Here is a 17,693-nt window from a genome sequence, read left to right on the forward strand (position 1 = left end):
CCTATAAGTTGGTAGATATTTTTAACAATTACCCCATCAACCATTTACTAATATCATTAACTTCCACCAACCTTTATTTATGTCTACCAACCTTTAATTTATGTGAGAGGATTATATTAAAGAGTAGTTACATTACTATTCATGTTAAACTTTCGTTTTTATTGAACTAAAGTTTGATTAATTGATGTTGTATTTTTTAGAAAGACTTTCTAGTAGTGTACTAATTTTGTTATGAACTATGATTTGCTCATTTGGTAAGATTGTATAAGAATTGAGAATGTTTTGATAGTTTTCACAATTTGTGGGGTTTTTATATCTATAAGAGAAAATATAACTTAAAATATTCAAATTGCATGTCTAAACATGGTTTGAAACCATGATTTTAAACCATGTCCAAACGGGGCCTAAATCTATGTGAACATATTGTATATAGCATCTTTTAGGCTCTTAGCATTTTTGGGAAAATAGAAACATTTTCTGCTTATATATTAAAAAAATATATATTTATGTGACTATAAATTATCTTATTAAGAGTAAAATAAGAGTTTTAAAGTATTATATTATTTTAAAAAAAATGAGTGTATGATATATCTTTTTGAACGAACAAAGAGTATTATATAAATTGTGACAAATGAAATGATAAGTTAAAAAAATAAGCTAATAATCAACTATTATTTAGTTAATTAAATCACGATAATTTTTTTTATACATTATGAATAGTATAACACATAAATCAAGAATTAAATGAGCTTCATAAAGTCATGATGGAGTGGATTTTTTTTTTTTGGCGCCACTAATACTAACTGTGTTGGGCATTTGTTTATCTCATAATTTAGTGATAAAAAAAATATCTCATATAATTAGTGTAGGTCGTGTAAAGTACGTAATAAAGTTTTCCATGATGATGTGTACGAGGAACAGCTGAAAAGAGTATGATGGATTAAATGATGGGACAGGTGCCTTTCACTATGGTTTCCTCCTTATCTTCCACCGAAAATTCTGACTTTTTTTCCATTGTGTTGTCAAGTACTTGCTGCTACTCCCTTTAAAACGGCCACTACATATATATATATATATATATATACTAGACGACAGCACGGGCACGGGCCCAACACTTTAGATTATAATGTATTTATGTGTATGTAGTTATCTTTAAATAGTGATTAATATATATATATATGATGTTCAAAACACGATTAATATAACATTATAGTTTGTGCTCCGTATCTAAAATTTTATTATATTAATGTTTACTACGAATATAAAATCGGTAAATTTATTAATATTTTTTAAAAGAGAAGACTTGTTTAAAAGGAAACTATTTTCTTTTTTACCAAATTTTAATTTGGATAATTCTAATTCAAATTATTAAATTAATTTTACATGTTTAAGACGAAACAAAGTAGAAATTGATTTTCTATTTAAACGAAGAAATACTATTTTTTAATTTTTGGTAAATATTCTCGGTTTAGCTCATTTTACTTGTCATGTTGTCTTTTGCATGGTTTTTTAAGAAAACGTCAATTAGAATTGTAATTTGACTAATTTACCTTATTCATTATTTGATCTCCATTTGATATATTTTTTGTTACGACATTAATCTCTTTTTATATTTATTAGAGTAAGAATAAAAATAAAGAAGTAATTAAATTCTATCTTATTTTAAAATATAAATATTTTAAGTATATTTATTTTAGTGAACATAACAAATAAATGACATGGTGGAATAGCAAATACAACAGTTTAATATCTAGATTAGATCTCAGGCTAATATAAAAAAAAATTATATGGTTTGACTACTTAACTTTTTGAAGAAAAGCAATTTCATTTGCTCCCACTAATGAATTGATACGCTCGTGGCAATGAATCCATCATTATTGACTTAATGAGATACTTTGGAAATTACATGAATATTGTTTGATTTTTTAATATGGAGTGCACTTTTTTTTTTTGACATTATTAATTTGTACTATTTTTATGCATATATATATATATATATATATATATATATATATATATATATATATATATATATATATATATATGAATTATGGGGCTCACAATTTTTTTTTGCACTTTTTTTTTTTATATTGTTTTTTTTTTAATATGGAATTCACTTTTTTTTTTATATATTGCTTGATGTTGTCAATATGGGATACTATGTTCAAAACACGATTAATATAACATTGTAGTTTGTGCTCCGTATTTAAAACTTTATTATATTAGTGTTCGTTACGAATACGCACGTGGCAATGAATCCATCATTATTGACTTAATGAGATACTTTGGAAATTACATGAATATTGTTTGATTTTTTAAGATGGGGTGCACTTTTTTTTTTTTGACATTATTAATTTGCATTATTTTTTTAATATTAGTTGTTGTTTAATATATATGGGGCTCATAATTTTTTTTTAATTAAATTGGAACGGATATATATATATATATTAGAATTATGGGGCCCACACTTTTTTTTTTTGGACATTATTAGTTTGTACTATTTTTATGCATATAATATATATACATATACTATGTTCAAAACACGATTAATATAACATTGTAGTTTGTGCTCCGTATTTAAAACTTTATTATATTAGTGTTTGCTACGAATACAAAGCCAACACTTTTTTTTAACATTATATTTTTTTTAATATGGGGTTCACTTTTTTTTTTTTTTTTGATATTGCTTGATACATTATTAGTTTGCACTATATATATATATATATATATATATATATATATATATATATATATATATATATACATACATACTATGTTCAAAACATGAATGATATAACATTGTAATTTGTGCTCCGTATCTAAAAGTTTATTATATTAGTGTTTGCTACGAATACAAAGTCTGCACTTTGTTTTTTTCGACATTGTTTATTTTTTTAATATGGGATTCACTTTTTTTTTTTTTTTTTTTTTTGCATATTGCTTGATTTTGTTAATATGGGATACTATGTTCAAAACATGATTAATATAATATTGTAATTTGTGCTTCATATTTAAAACTTTATTATATTAGTGTTTACTACGAATACGTACGGGGCAATGAATCCATCATTATTGACTTAATGAGATACTTTGGAAATTACATGAATATTGTTTGATTTTTTAATACGGGGTGCACTTTTTTTTTACATTATTAATTTGCACTATTTTTATGCATATATATATATATATGTATTAAAATTATGGGGCCCACAAGTTTTTTTTTGCACTTTTTTTTTTTGACATTGTTTGTTTTTTTTAATATGGGATTCACTTTTTTTTTATATATATATATATATATTGCTTGATTTTGTCAATATGGGATACTATGTTCAAAACACGATTAATATAACATTGTAGTTTGTGCTCCGTATTTAAAACTTTATTATATTAGTGTTTGCTACGAATACGCACGTGGCAATGAATCCATCATTATTAACTTAATGAGATACTTTGGAAATTACATGAATATTGTTTGATTTTTTAATATGGGGTGCACTTTTTTTTTGACATTATTAATTTGCACTATTTTTTTAATATTATTTGTTGTTTAATATATATGGGGCCCACAATTGTTTTTAATTAAATTGGAACGGATATATTACTACTAATATAGAAGGGCCCACAATTTTATTTTAAATATTTTGACGACGAAAAAGCACACGGACTGGTGCTTCTATATAGTTAGAATATATCGTCCTATTAATTGTGATATAGTTTGATCAGACACAAAATTTAAAAAATTAAAAAAAAATACTAAAAAATTGTCATATCAATTTAATCCAAATTTAATCACATTTATATAAAAACTACCATAATCTCTATTGTACAATTTTAAATTAAGATAAACTTTAAGAAGAAAAAAATAAAAATTGCATTAAGTAAGTATAAATTATTATATTTGACCTAAATAGTCATATGAATTTACCTCATTTAAGCCATTGTGGCTAAAATAGTGTGGTAAAAAGACCTTATTGAAAAAAAAAAATGAAACCTGTGGTTTAAAATAAACTATAGATATTTGTGTAATTATAAATCATTACATTAAGGATAAAAGGAAAAATTTTAAATTAAATTATTTCTAAATATAAAAAGGTATCATTCTTTTAGGATAAATTAAAAAATAAAGTGTATCACATAAACTATGACAAAGGGAATAGTAACTTAATTCTAAAGCACAAAAACAAAATTTCCAGTAACAACTTCAAAATTAATTCTCCTAAATAAATTAAAAAAGAAAAATGAAACCAAACTATTGTTAGCGTTATTTTCACAGAGCCTAAGTTAATTTGTGACTTCGAGGAAGCACCCTAATAATCTCAATCGACAAAAAATAGTTAGAATTATCAAATTAAGCAAATGAAAATATAGCATATTTATTAGTGTTATTTGGGCAGAGCCTAAGGGAATTCGTTTAAAGATTTGGATCAAATTGAGTTGCATATATAGCGAAGATTGATAGGAGTAGTACATAAAGAAACTAACAAAATATGTATATAATATAAAATATGTTCTGGTGGGATTTGATTTGTTTGATATAATCAACGATAAATAAAATAAAATACTTTCTTAACTTTATGTTGTTAGTTAAAAAAAATTTAAAAAATAAAAAATAATTATAAATTGAAAGAGTCAGGTTATGATTCATTATTAAGACAAATTAAATTCACATATGTTGGACCCATATAAACATTAAACAATTATGACAGAGATTCTACACATTTCTATTATATATAAGCGTCCGAGAGGGATTAACACAGCAATGAATGCTTGTATCAAAAGTTATATAAATTGTACACTTTAATCAACTACTTTTTATCTCACGTGGACATACGTCATAGTACTGAATATTTATTCTCTTCTCATATATGCACTATGTACTTCAATTTTAATTCTCCGACACGTTTATTTCCTCCGTGCATTTTTATTTATTCACTTTTGACTTTTCAAGTTCTTTATGAATTAATAAATGAAGTACTCCCTCCGTGCCATATTACTCAGCCACATTACTAAACTACTTTTTTATCCCACGTGGACATATGTTATAGTAATGAATATTTATTCTCTTATCATATATACACGTATGCACTTCAATTTTAATTCTCCGATACATACTTATTTTCTCCGTGCACTTTTTTTTTTGGTCGAAAGTAAAAAGATTTATATTCAACCAATTGGAAGTATTTACACCCCTGCTCATAGGACTCTTGAGGCAGACTCTACAATTTAGACTCTAAATTAACATAATCCAAAATCTGCTATCTAGACTAGCAAGGATAGTGATCTAGTTGGGCAAGGATAGGCAGCCAGTGACTCTTTTTCTGTCCAATTATGTGCACCATGAGAACTATTTCTTTAACTCTTTCTTCCTTGCTTCTCCGCTGTGATTGAAATCTCCGAGCATTCCTCTCACTCCAAATGTGATAAACAGTCGCAGCAAATATCACTCCTGTGTTGTTCCATATCGGATTTCGACCTTTGACCTTTTGCGCTAACCCTGATACTTCACTATCCCACTGCTGGATTGCTTGAGGTTAATGTACCCAGCCTACTAACTTCTGCCAGATGAAGGAAGAGTATGGGCATTGAAAAACTAGGTGGTCATGTGATTCTACCTTGTCTTCTTCGCATAGGACACACTCTTGCGCAACTGATATTCCCCAGGCATTTAATTTATCCACCGTTGTTAGTCTCCGTTGAATTGCCATCCACATTATAAATTGGTGTCTAGGGAGCATACCTGGGAGCAAATTCAGGGATTTCCAAGGGACTTTGGGCCAATTGGGAACAGCTGCGTTGTATGCTTTTTTGATGATGTACTTGTCTCCGTTTACGTAGCTGTCCAAGGTTGTTAGCCCAGTAGTTGCATTCTGTCGCGCATCAAATCTTTTCCGGACCAACCAGCTTGCTTGCTTAGGCGTATCCATGGTGTGGAGGTCATTCCTCTTAATATATATGCTATGGATCCACAACACCCACAATTTATCTTTTTTTTTTTGCAACAGCCCATAGCAGCTTGCCTAAGGCAGCTTTGTTCCACATTACCGAATTAATAATATTCAGCCCTCCTGTAGACTTTGGCTGACATAGTGTATCCCACGCAACTGGTGTACGTTTGCTGTTTTCCTTCTTGCCATGTCATAGGAATTCTCCGTGCACTTTTACTTGTTCACTTTTGACTTTTCATGTTCTTTAAGAATTAATAAATGAAGTACTCCTTCCGTCCCATATTACTTGGCCACATTACTAAAAATATAGGTCCAAATTACTTGTTCATTTACAAAACCAAGATAAAATTAATTAAATTTTTCCCATCTTACCCTCTCCGTCCCATATTACTTGGCCACCTTACTAAAAATATATGTCCAAATTACTTGTTTATTTACAAAACCAAGATAAAATTAATTAAATCTTTCCCATCTTATCCTTAGTAATAAATGTTCTTGAAAATAGTCAATTTTGATTAGATTGTATTTATTGGAGAGAGATACGGGTAAGATACTTTAAACGTGAAGAGAAGACGAACAATAGCAATGCAAATTTGTACCAAAATTTATATAAATTGTACACTTTAACCAACTACTTTTTTATCCCACTTGGACATATATAATAGTACTGAGTATTTATTCTCTTCTCATGTATACACGTATGCACTTCAATTTTAATTCTCCTTCACATATTTATTCCCTCCGTGCACTTTTGACTTTTCACGTTCTTTAACAATTAATAAATGAAGGATATATTTTATCATAATACCCATATTTATTTGTATATAGTCTCAATAGCCTTAGAAAATGATTTGAAAATGAGCAATTAATGTGAAGGGTAAAATAAGAAGAAGAAAAATTTCTCTCTCTTGATATGTTACCGTGGACAAGTTAAAGTGAAGGGAAGGAGTGACTTTTATCCCCATTTTCCTTCTTTATCAATACTTTACTTATTTTACTCTCCTTTGCATTCTCTGATTATTGTTTCTTTACATTTATAAAATGTATTACTTTATATTTTCATTTTGGAATTAAAATTTGGCAATTTACGATATAACATATATCTTTCTAATTTTGATTTCTTTGTAACAATTCTTTTTATCTATAATTGTTAATATAAAAAATTATAATATATTTTTTAATTAATTTAATAAAAATATTTTATTAGTTTTGCTTTTAAAAAATTCAATATATACAATAATGGTTCTTGTGTTTGGATTTGAATAATTAGTTAATTGAGATGGATATCAACCTGTCGGTATAAAGTTAGTTAATTGAGATGGATATCAACCTGTCGGTATACATATAAGATATTAAAGAATTTAAAAGAAAAAATTTAGAATCAAAATATTAATTTTTCCTCATATTCTTACTATTTTTTTTCACATCGATGAACAATTTTCATTGTCATGAGAATAAGAAAAAAGACCGACGTTTTCCATCTCAAAGACTTAATTCTATCATATGTTTTTAATTTTTAAACTCTATTTTTTAATTATAACTAAAGTGATGGCACATAAAATATATTTTGTATATGTTGCTATATATATTAACACGTAGAATATTTTTAAAAGTTATTTTGAAAATACAAACCTTAAAGATTGACTAATTAAAGTGAATAAATATGTTTGGTCCGTGCACCGCACATGTATATATTGCTAGTGAATGTTATATGATCTCCATCTCAAATTCCTTGATTTTGCTCATCTTCAGTGAATTGGAATAATATGAGGATCTTTTGTTTTTTGCGGCTCAGAGTCATCGTGCTTCTTAGGGCTGGGCGTTCGGTCAGTTCGTTTCTGTTTTTCGGTTTTCGGTTTGTAAAAAATGGGAACCGAAACCGAACCGAAATAACTTCGGTTCAGTTCGATTTTTGCAATTTCGGTTCGGTTTATTCAGTTTAGATATGAAAACTTTCCCATAGTCACAAGTAGGCGTTTGGACAATTTCAAGCAATTTTTAACAAACATAAGCTAAAATTAGAGCAATGTTGGGATTTGGGCCTCTTTAGTTTATTATAGGGGGGTTATAATTTTTGTTTCAATAGAAATATAAATATGACTAGCAATATTGTGTGATTTTTTGCTAATATTTTAAACAATCCTACTCGGTACTCCCTCAACCCTTGATTCCTCTTATCATGTAGGTGTATTTCTTATTTTCTGCCTATTCTCCCAATTTTTACGTTTTTGTTTTCTTTTTTTTAACTCTGTTCAGTTATGAATCTTATTACATTGTTCATCTCTTTCTCTTAATCTTGGTTCTTAATATTCTTCTTCTTTAACCACACCCTAGTTACCACGGCCAACATCGTCCCTTATCATTTGGACATTAAAACGGCCTTTCAAACACCTAGGAATTTACAGGTTAATCCATCGAGTATATTAAGAAATTAAGAGAATAACCATATACTAAGAGTAATAGATTCATAATAATAAGTAAGTAATTACTCAAACATTATCAACATAATATTTTAATTAAACATAGAATAATTTACATAGTAGGGAGATTAGTACAGAAAACATAGATAAAAACTTACATGACTTGAAGATGGAGAGAGGTTTCCCTTTCGGGGAACCCGAAAACTACTTCACACTAATAAAAAATTACTTGAACGCTTAATACTATTTTACAAGGAAGTTATATTACAAAAGGTTTTACTGGAAAAAGGAGTTGGGGCATTGTGAAAGGGAAGAGGAATATGGAGAGTTTTTTTTAGAGAAGTGTCAGACGTTCTTTTTTTTGTCGATGATTTGTTTCTCCACAAACGCTGCTATTTATAGGAGTCTGACGGACTTCAACTGCGAACTTCAAATTTGTGAAGAATCTTTTGAGTTCAGCCGGGTGCTCTTGGGGCCCCATCATCACGTGAAACTTTTCAAAAGATACTTTATAATTTTGTCCGTTTACTGAGCTGTCCCATTACTTGATAAAACTACTACTTTATTAAAGCTACTTTAATAAAGTCTGATTTTCTTTTTCTGAAATGTCCTTGTCAGATTTTCACCAAAAGTCTTTCTTTCCTCATATCATTGTCTTCTTCTTTCTGAAAGATGATACCAAACGTCTTCCTTTTCTAATGTCATTGTCTTCTTTTTTCTTTCTGAAAATGATGTCACTAAAGTCTTCTTCAAATGACATTTTCTTTGGCGTTTTATTCCTTTCATTTTCCTTTCTGAAAGTATTTCTATCTTTGTTCCCTGTATCACCTTTTTATTTTTTGTCTTTTTGCTAGGCTCATTGTTTTCAACAGATGTCTTCAATTGTCTTCTTTTACTTAGGTTCTATTATTTTCTCTATTAACTGATCTAGGTGTCTAGATTATGTAGAGCAATCGAATCAAAACTCATGCCTGAGTCTACATCATTTGGATTTTGAGAGTCTTGAAATGCACTGTCTTGGAAATTAATATCATCTCCACCGAAATCTGAACTATGGACTGGTGACATCTCTTGACTTGGAGATAATTCCGGACTAGGATTTTTAACTATATGTTTATCTTGTTTTTTCGTCTGGAAATTTTTTCTAGTGTCTCTTTGACTATACTTTCTATTTTTTCATTCTTTTTCTTTTTTGCAAGTATGCTTTTCTTTGTAGAAGTTGCTCCTTGCTTAAGTGTCTTTGGTAGTCTCCGTCTTGTTTGGAGAGATGAACATCCCTCATCTTCACTTTTTGGCAAAGTGACAGCCATCAACGGATTTGATGAGTCTTTACCGGCTACCGTTTGAACCGGACTAACTGTATCCTTACCCGATACAGTGGGTCTGACTGCATTCATTGGGGAAAGCACACCCGTCTCATCCATTTTTGTCTGAGATGGAGAACTCTGAGATTGCACCAATTCGAACTTAACTGCTTGTAGTCTTTGTTCTAATGTCTTCACTTGATCCAAGATTTTCATTTTTTCTTGAACCAATGTCTCTTTCTGCTGATTTAATCTCTTGACTACTTCAGTCATAGTAGAACAGTGATCACAAAAAATCACCTTGTCTGTTTCTTTTTGTATATTGTACTGCGGGGTTGTATTTGAATTTTGTCTGAGAGCTGGAGAAATATAGTAGTTTGGACCCAATACTCCTCTAGCATAGTCTAATGCCTCAGTGAAATCATTAAAGCCTTTAAAAAGAGGTTTTCTTATATTTTCAATGGAATCTAAAACTTCTATCCAGGTTTGGAAAATACCATTAGTTCTACCATGGATTACAACATAAAATTTAAATTTTTTATCTAGATTTTTGTCTGTAAAATACTGACAAAGTGCATTTAGAGTGGCTACAAAATGACTAGAGTCTTTTTTGTTATGTGATTTCCATAAATTGTCTACTAAACATGTCTGTTGTTTGTCTATTATATATTCTGGCAATACCTTAAAAGTTAAATTAGATGGCGGAAAAAATACTAAATTATTGATTCCAAAATGTATTCTTTCTAAGGCGTTTTTGTCTAATGAAGATGTAGGTCTAAAATGAAGGTTACCTAATACTGTCTGTCTGTATGTGTCTTGGGTTGAGGCTATGCCTTTCCCCTTGTCTGCTGTCTGAGAACTGGAAGGTCTCATGCTGTTCAAATAAAAAATCAGTTAGCAGTAATCTTTAGTCTACTTAATTGGTCTGCTAAATTATTATCTTTTCCTTTTATATGTTAAAATTTAAAATTATAAATTGAAATGGTATCTAAGAAATTTAGCCATCTTCTTCTACTACTATTTTTATCATTTGTCTTTTGATAGAATTTAACTATAGCTTCGCAGTCTGTTCTAACTAGTATTTCTGGTTTATTTAGGATATATAGTCTAAAACTATTTAATCCATATATTACAGCTAAAATCACTGCATCTATACTACTCATATTTCCTTTTTCTTTATACTTACCACTTTGATAGGCACATATCTTTTCTTTATTTTTATTACTATATTTATTGGGTTTATCTTTTAGTACTGCTCCCCATCCTTCAAAACTACCGTCTGTTTCTATAATTAAATAGTCTGTTTCTTGAGGCATGTTTAAATCGAGAATGTTTTTTATTTTTTCTTTAATTTTTTGTACTAATTTAATGTCTTCAGTATTAAAGTGTTTTTGACCATTAGATCCAGCCTTTGAATATAATGGTCCTGCTATTTTTCCTAAATCTTTTATAAAATTTCTAGCATAATTGACTATTCCTAAAAAAAATTGTAATTCTTTAACATTGTCTAACTTATCTGGCATTTCCAAAGCTTTTTTGGCTATATGAGGTTGTAACTTTATTTTACCCTCTCATAGTACTACACCTAAAAAGTTTATATAATTTTTACATAATTCCATTTTTTTCTTACTAATTATTATTCCATTTTCTACAAATAGTCTAAATACCGTTTGTAGGTGTCCTAAGTGTTCTTTAATATCTCTACTAAAGACTAGTATATCATCTACATATACTAATACAAACCTTTTGTATTCTCCAAATATACTATCCATTTTTCTTTGAAAAATTGGTGGAGCTGTCTTTAATCCAAATGACATTACTAACCATTCAAAATGTCCTTTAGGACAGGTGAATGCAGTCCATTTTATACTTTCTTCATGCACTCGTACGTGCCAATATCTTGATTTACAATCAAATTTACAAAATATTTTCTTTCCTTGTATTCTATTTATTAATTCTGTTTTGTCTGGTAACTTAAATCCATCTGCCCTAGTATTATCATTAAGTCTTTTATATTTTATTACCATTCTTGCTTTTCCTCTTACTATTTCGCTATGATTTCTTACCATAAATGCTGCAGATCTATGTTTAGAAGTAGATCTCCGTATTACTCCTAACTCCAATAGTTCTTTTATTTGTATTTTAAAATCTTCTACATCTTGATTTGTTGCTTCAATCGAAGCTGTTTTAATTATATAGTCTGGATTTATTATATCTAAGTTACATACAATTCTATTATTTTTTCAATGTTTTAATGGTTTTTCTCCTATAATCTCTATTTCATCTAGTATTTTTATTATATTATCTAGGTCCTTTTGATTCTTTATTACTCCTATTCTTTCTATTCCTGTTTTGAAATTATATAACTCTATTTCTATATCTATTAAAGTATAATCGTTTTCTAACGAATCCTCTTCTCCTAGAATTTCTTCTTCTTCTAGAGTTACATTTTTTATTTCTGGCTTATCTTTACAACATGTATTATTTTCTTGACACTCTTTACAACAACTATCTTTTTTCTTTTGCAGGTTGCTTTGGTCTGTGGTAGGGATCTTCTTATGACGGATTCTAGTTTCAGTCTTAAGAACTTGTACCGGTGTATGAGTAATATTTTTTAAGAAAATTACTCCATCTCTTGTAATCATACAACTACCATTATTATGTAACATAAAGTCTAATCTTATGACAAAATCTACATTTATATTAAGGTCTCTTACCCATATCTTATCCATTTTATAGCTTGGTTTGTAAAATTCTGAACATGTATTTTATAAAGCTAATGTAGGCCTTATGAACATAATGTCTATATATGTTATGTGTTACATCCATTTGCATGGCTGCAACTGGTTTTTCGAGATGCACTTTGTGCACCCTGAATCTACCAACGCTAATGTTTCTATCTCATAATCATCTATTTTAATTCTTGAAAGTATTTTTATTGTTCCTAATTTTTTATCTTCATTACATACTAATGTTTCATGGTCTTCTATACTCATTAATTCTGCTTGAGAATCTTCTGGTATTGTTTTTAATGGTCTCATTATTGGTTGTATATTTGATAATCTTATTTCTTCCTCTTCACTATATGCTTCTTTTTGTTTTCCTTTTTCTAGGTTACATAATCTAGTTTCTAATTCATTTATTCTTGTTTTTAATGTTACCATTCTTAGATTAATAATAGGGTCTTCAATTTTCTTATGATTTTCTTCTTTATTTATTTTTGTTTTAAATTCTTTTTCTATACACATTGTACATCCTTCTATATAACAGTTTTTACATTTAGCTCTTTTGTTTCTACTAGGATACCATTTACAAAAGAAACATGCATTACTATCCAATCCCTTATTTATTTCGAATTCATGGTTACAGTCTTCCACTATATTTGCTAAATTATCTATTGCTTCTAAGTCTAGATTTTCTAATCCTATTTCATTGATTAATTCTTCTGCTTCTGAGTCTGACGAGTCTGTTTTGATTTTTTCTTCAGTGTCTACACTTACTATAGAATATATACTTTCTGTATCTGACATATATTCGTCTACATTTATTAATGTTTCTTAAAAATCTTCAATTAGCTGAGAATTTCTTGTCTTATTATTTATTCTTTTTGGACATGTATTTGCTAAGTGTTCTACACTTCCACAAGTAAAACATTCTAATTTATTTTTATAATTCCTTTCTGTTCGATATTTTCTTACATGTCTATTTCTGTCTAAATAAGGTTTCCTAACTACTGATTTTCTAAGATAATATTTCTCTCTATTATATTGAGGGTAATTTCTATTATAATGTGTTCTGTATTTTTTATGTTTTTTCTTTTTATAACTGTCTTTATCATAGCTTTGTGTAGTGTAAACCACGCTTTTACAAAAGTTCATTTCATTTTGTTTTAGTTGTTTTTGTATCTATATGTGGGTACATTTTTCTTGTAGTATATCCATTATATGTTGTATTCTATGTCCTATAGTCCATTTTAGATTAGGATTCTGCACAACTCCGTCTCTCTTATTCCATCTATATTCTATTTCTCTTCCTAAGGCTTCTGGTAGTTTATTAAATAATTTTTTAACTAATTCTTGATCAAACGCATTTCCACTAATAGTACAGTAGTAAAAATAATCGTTTAAGAATTTCTTAATATGAAACCAACTATTTATGCTTAGTTGTTCTAATTTTATTACCGCATTTCTTTGTACTACTAATAATCCACTATTTGGATCTTCCCCTGTAATTAAAGTATGTATTTTATTAGTAAAATTGTTGGATTTGCTCCCATGGATACTAAGTGTTGAAATTCCATTGGAAAATTTTCTTTATAAGCTTCCCATAAGGCTTTGGCTGATTCTCCTAAAAAAGTTTCTAAATATTTATACATTATTTCTGCGTCTGTATCATTATATGTTTTTATATAGTCTGCTACTACTATTCCTTTCCAGAGATCTATTACTGAATTCCATCTTTGCAGATCATGTGCTGCTATATTTAATATTTTACCTTTATTACCTCCTTCTTGTAGAATAATAGGTTTTTCTATAGGCATTCTTTTCCCTGATGGTTTGGCATTGTCTAAGGGTTCTCCCGTTGTTCTAAAAACTCTTCTTCTAGGTACATTTCCTGTACTAGTATCCACAGTGTATTGTTCTCCAACGGTTGTTCTTTGAAATGGACTAGAACTAGATGCACTATATTCCATTAATTCTTTTTGACTTATTATCGAGCTAAATGTAAAAATTGTTATATAGAAGGATGTACAATGTGTATAGAAAAAGAATTTAAAAGAAAAATAAATAAAGAAGAATCTCATAAGAAAATTGAAGACCCTACTATTAATCTAAGAATGATAACATTAGAAACAAGAATAATTGAATTAGAAACTAGATTATGTAACCTAGAAAAAGGAAAACAAAAAGAAGCAGATAGTGAAGAGGAAGAAATAAGATTATCAAATATACAACCAATAATGAGACCATTAAGAACAATACCAGAAGATTCTCAAACAGAATTAATGAGTATAGAAGACCATGAAACATTAGTATGTAATGAAGATAAAAAATTAGGAACAATAAAAATACTTGCAAGAATTAAAATAGATGATTATGAGATAGAAACATTAGCGTTGGTAGATTCAAGATGCACAAAGTGCATAATAAACACGAGAATAGTTCCACCTAATTTAATAAAAATTCTCGAAAAACCAGTTGCAGCCATGCAAATGGATGGAACACATAACATATATAGACATTATGTTCATAAGGCCTACATTAGCTTTATAAATACATGTTCAGAATTTTACAAACCAAGCTATAAAATGGATAAGATATGGGTAAGAAACCTTAATATAAATGTAGATTTTGTCATAGGATTAGACTTTATGTTACATAATAATGGTAGTTGTATGATTACAAGAGATGGAGTAATTTTCTTTAAAAATATTACTCATACACCGGTACAAGTTCTTAAGACTGAAACTAGAATCCGTCATAAGAAGATCCCTACCACAGACCAAAGCAACCTGCAAAAGAAAAAAGATAGTTGTTGTAAAGAGTGTCAAGAAAATAATACATGTTGTAAAGATAAGCCAGAAATAAAAAATGTAACTCTAGAAGAAGAAGAAATTCTAGGAGAAGAGGATTCGTTAGAAAACGATTATACTTTAATAGATATAGAAATAGAGTTATATAATTTCAAAACAGGAATAGAAAGAATAGGAGTAATAAAGAATCAAAAGGACCTAGATAATATAATAAAAATACTAGATGAAATAGAGATTATAGGAGAAAAACCATTAAAACATTGAAAAAATAATAGGATTGTATGTAACTTAGATATAATAAATCCAGACTATATAATTAAAATAGCTTCGATTGAAGCAACAAATCAAGATGTAGAAGATTTTAAAATACAAATAAAAGAACTATTGGAGTTATGAGTAATACGGAGATCTACTTCTAAACATAGATATGCAGCATTTATGGTAAGAAATCATAGCGAAATAGTAAGAGGAAAAGCAAGAATGGTAATAAAATATAAAAGACTTAATGATAATACTAGGACAGATGGATTTAAGTTACCAGACAAAACAGAATTAATAAATAGAATACAAGGAAAGAAAATATTTTGTAAATTTGATTGTAAATCAGGAAATTGGCACGTACGAGTGCATGAAGAAAGTATAAAATGGACTGCATTCACCTGTCCTGAAGGACATTTTGAATGGTTAGTAATGTCATTTGGATTAAAGACAGCTCCACCAATTTTTCAAAGAAAAATGGATAGTATATTTGGAGAATACAAAAGGTTTGTATTAGTATATATAGATGATATACTAGTCTTTAGTAGAGATATTAAAGAACACTTAGGACACCTAAAAATGATATTTAGACTATTTGTAGAAAATGGAATAATAATTAGTAAGAAAAAAATGAAATTATGTAAAAATTATATAAACTTTTTAGGAGTAGTACTAGGAGAGGGTAAAATAAAGTTACAACCTCATATAGCCAAAAAAGCTTTAGAAATGCCAGATAAGTTAGACAATGTTAAGGAAATTACAATTTTTTTTAGGAATAGTCAATTATGCTAGAAATTTTATAAAAGATTTAGGAAAAAATAGCAGGATCATTGTATTCAAAGACTGGATCTAATTGTCAAAAACACTTTAATACTGAAAACATTAAATTAGTACAAAAAATTAAAGAAAAAATAAAAACATTCCCGATTTAAACATGCCCCTAGAAACAGACTATTTAATTATAAAAACAGATGGTAGGTTTGAAGGAAGGGGAGCAGTACTAAAAGAAAAATCCAATAAATATAATAATAAAAATGAAGAAATGATATGTGTCTATCAAAGTGGTAAGTATAAAGAAAAAGAAAATATGAGTAGTATAGATGCAGAGATTTTAGCTGTAATATATGGATTAAATAGTTTTAGACTATATATCCTAAATAAACCAGAAATACTAGTTAGAACAGACTGCGAAGCTATAGTTAAATTCTACCCAAAGATAAATGATAAAAATAGTAGTAGAAGATGATGGCTAAATTTCTTAGATATCATTTCTATATATAATTTAAAATTTGAACATATAAAAGGAAAAGATAATAATTTAGCGGACCAATTAAATAGACTAAAGATTACTGCTAACTGATTTTTTATTTGAACAGCATGAGACCTTCTAGTTCTCAGACAGCAGACAAAGGGAAAGGCATAGCCTCAACCCAAGACACATACAGATAGACAGTATTAGGTAACCTTCATTTTAGACCTACATCTGCATTAGACAAAAACATCTTAGAAAGAATACATTTTGGAACCAATAATTTAGTATTTTTTTCGCCATCTAATTTAACTTTTAAGGTATTACCAGAATATGTAATAGACAAACAACAAACATGTTTAGTAGACAATATATGGATATCACATAACAAAAAAGACTCTAGTCATTTTGTAGTCACTCTAAATGCACTTTGTCAGTATTTTACAGACAAAAATCTAGATAAGAAATTTAAATTTTATGTTGTAATCCATGGTAGAACTAATGGTATTTTCCAGACCTGGATAGAAGTTTTAGATTCTATTAAAAATATAAGAAAACTTCTTTTTAAAGGTTTTAATGTTTTAATGGTTTCACTGAGGCATTAGACTATGCTAGAGGAGTGTTGGGTCCAAACTACTATATTTCTCCAGCTCTCAGACAAAATCCAAATAGAACCCCTCAGTACAATATACAAAAAGACATAGACAAGGTGATTTTTTGTGATCACTGTTCTACTATGACTGAAGTGGTCAAGAGATTAAACCAGCAGAAAGAGACATTGGATCAAGAAAAAATGAAACTCTTGGATCAAGTGAAGACATTAGAACAACGACTACAAGTGGTTAAGTTCGAATTGGTGCAATCTCAGAGTTTTCCATCTCAGACAAAAATGGATGAGACGGGTGTGCATTCCCCAATAAATGCAGTCAGACCCACTGTATCGGGTAAGGATACAGCTAGTCCGGTTCAAACGGTAGCCGGTAA

The sequence above is a fragment of the Lycium barbarum genome, chromosome 11 (genome assembly GCF_019175385.1).
Source record: "Lycium barbarum isolate Lr01 chromosome 11, ASM1917538v2, whole genome shotgun sequence".
Classification (NCBI taxonomy): Eukaryota; Viridiplantae; Streptophyta; class Magnoliopsida; order Solanales; family Solanaceae; genus Lycium; species Lycium barbarum.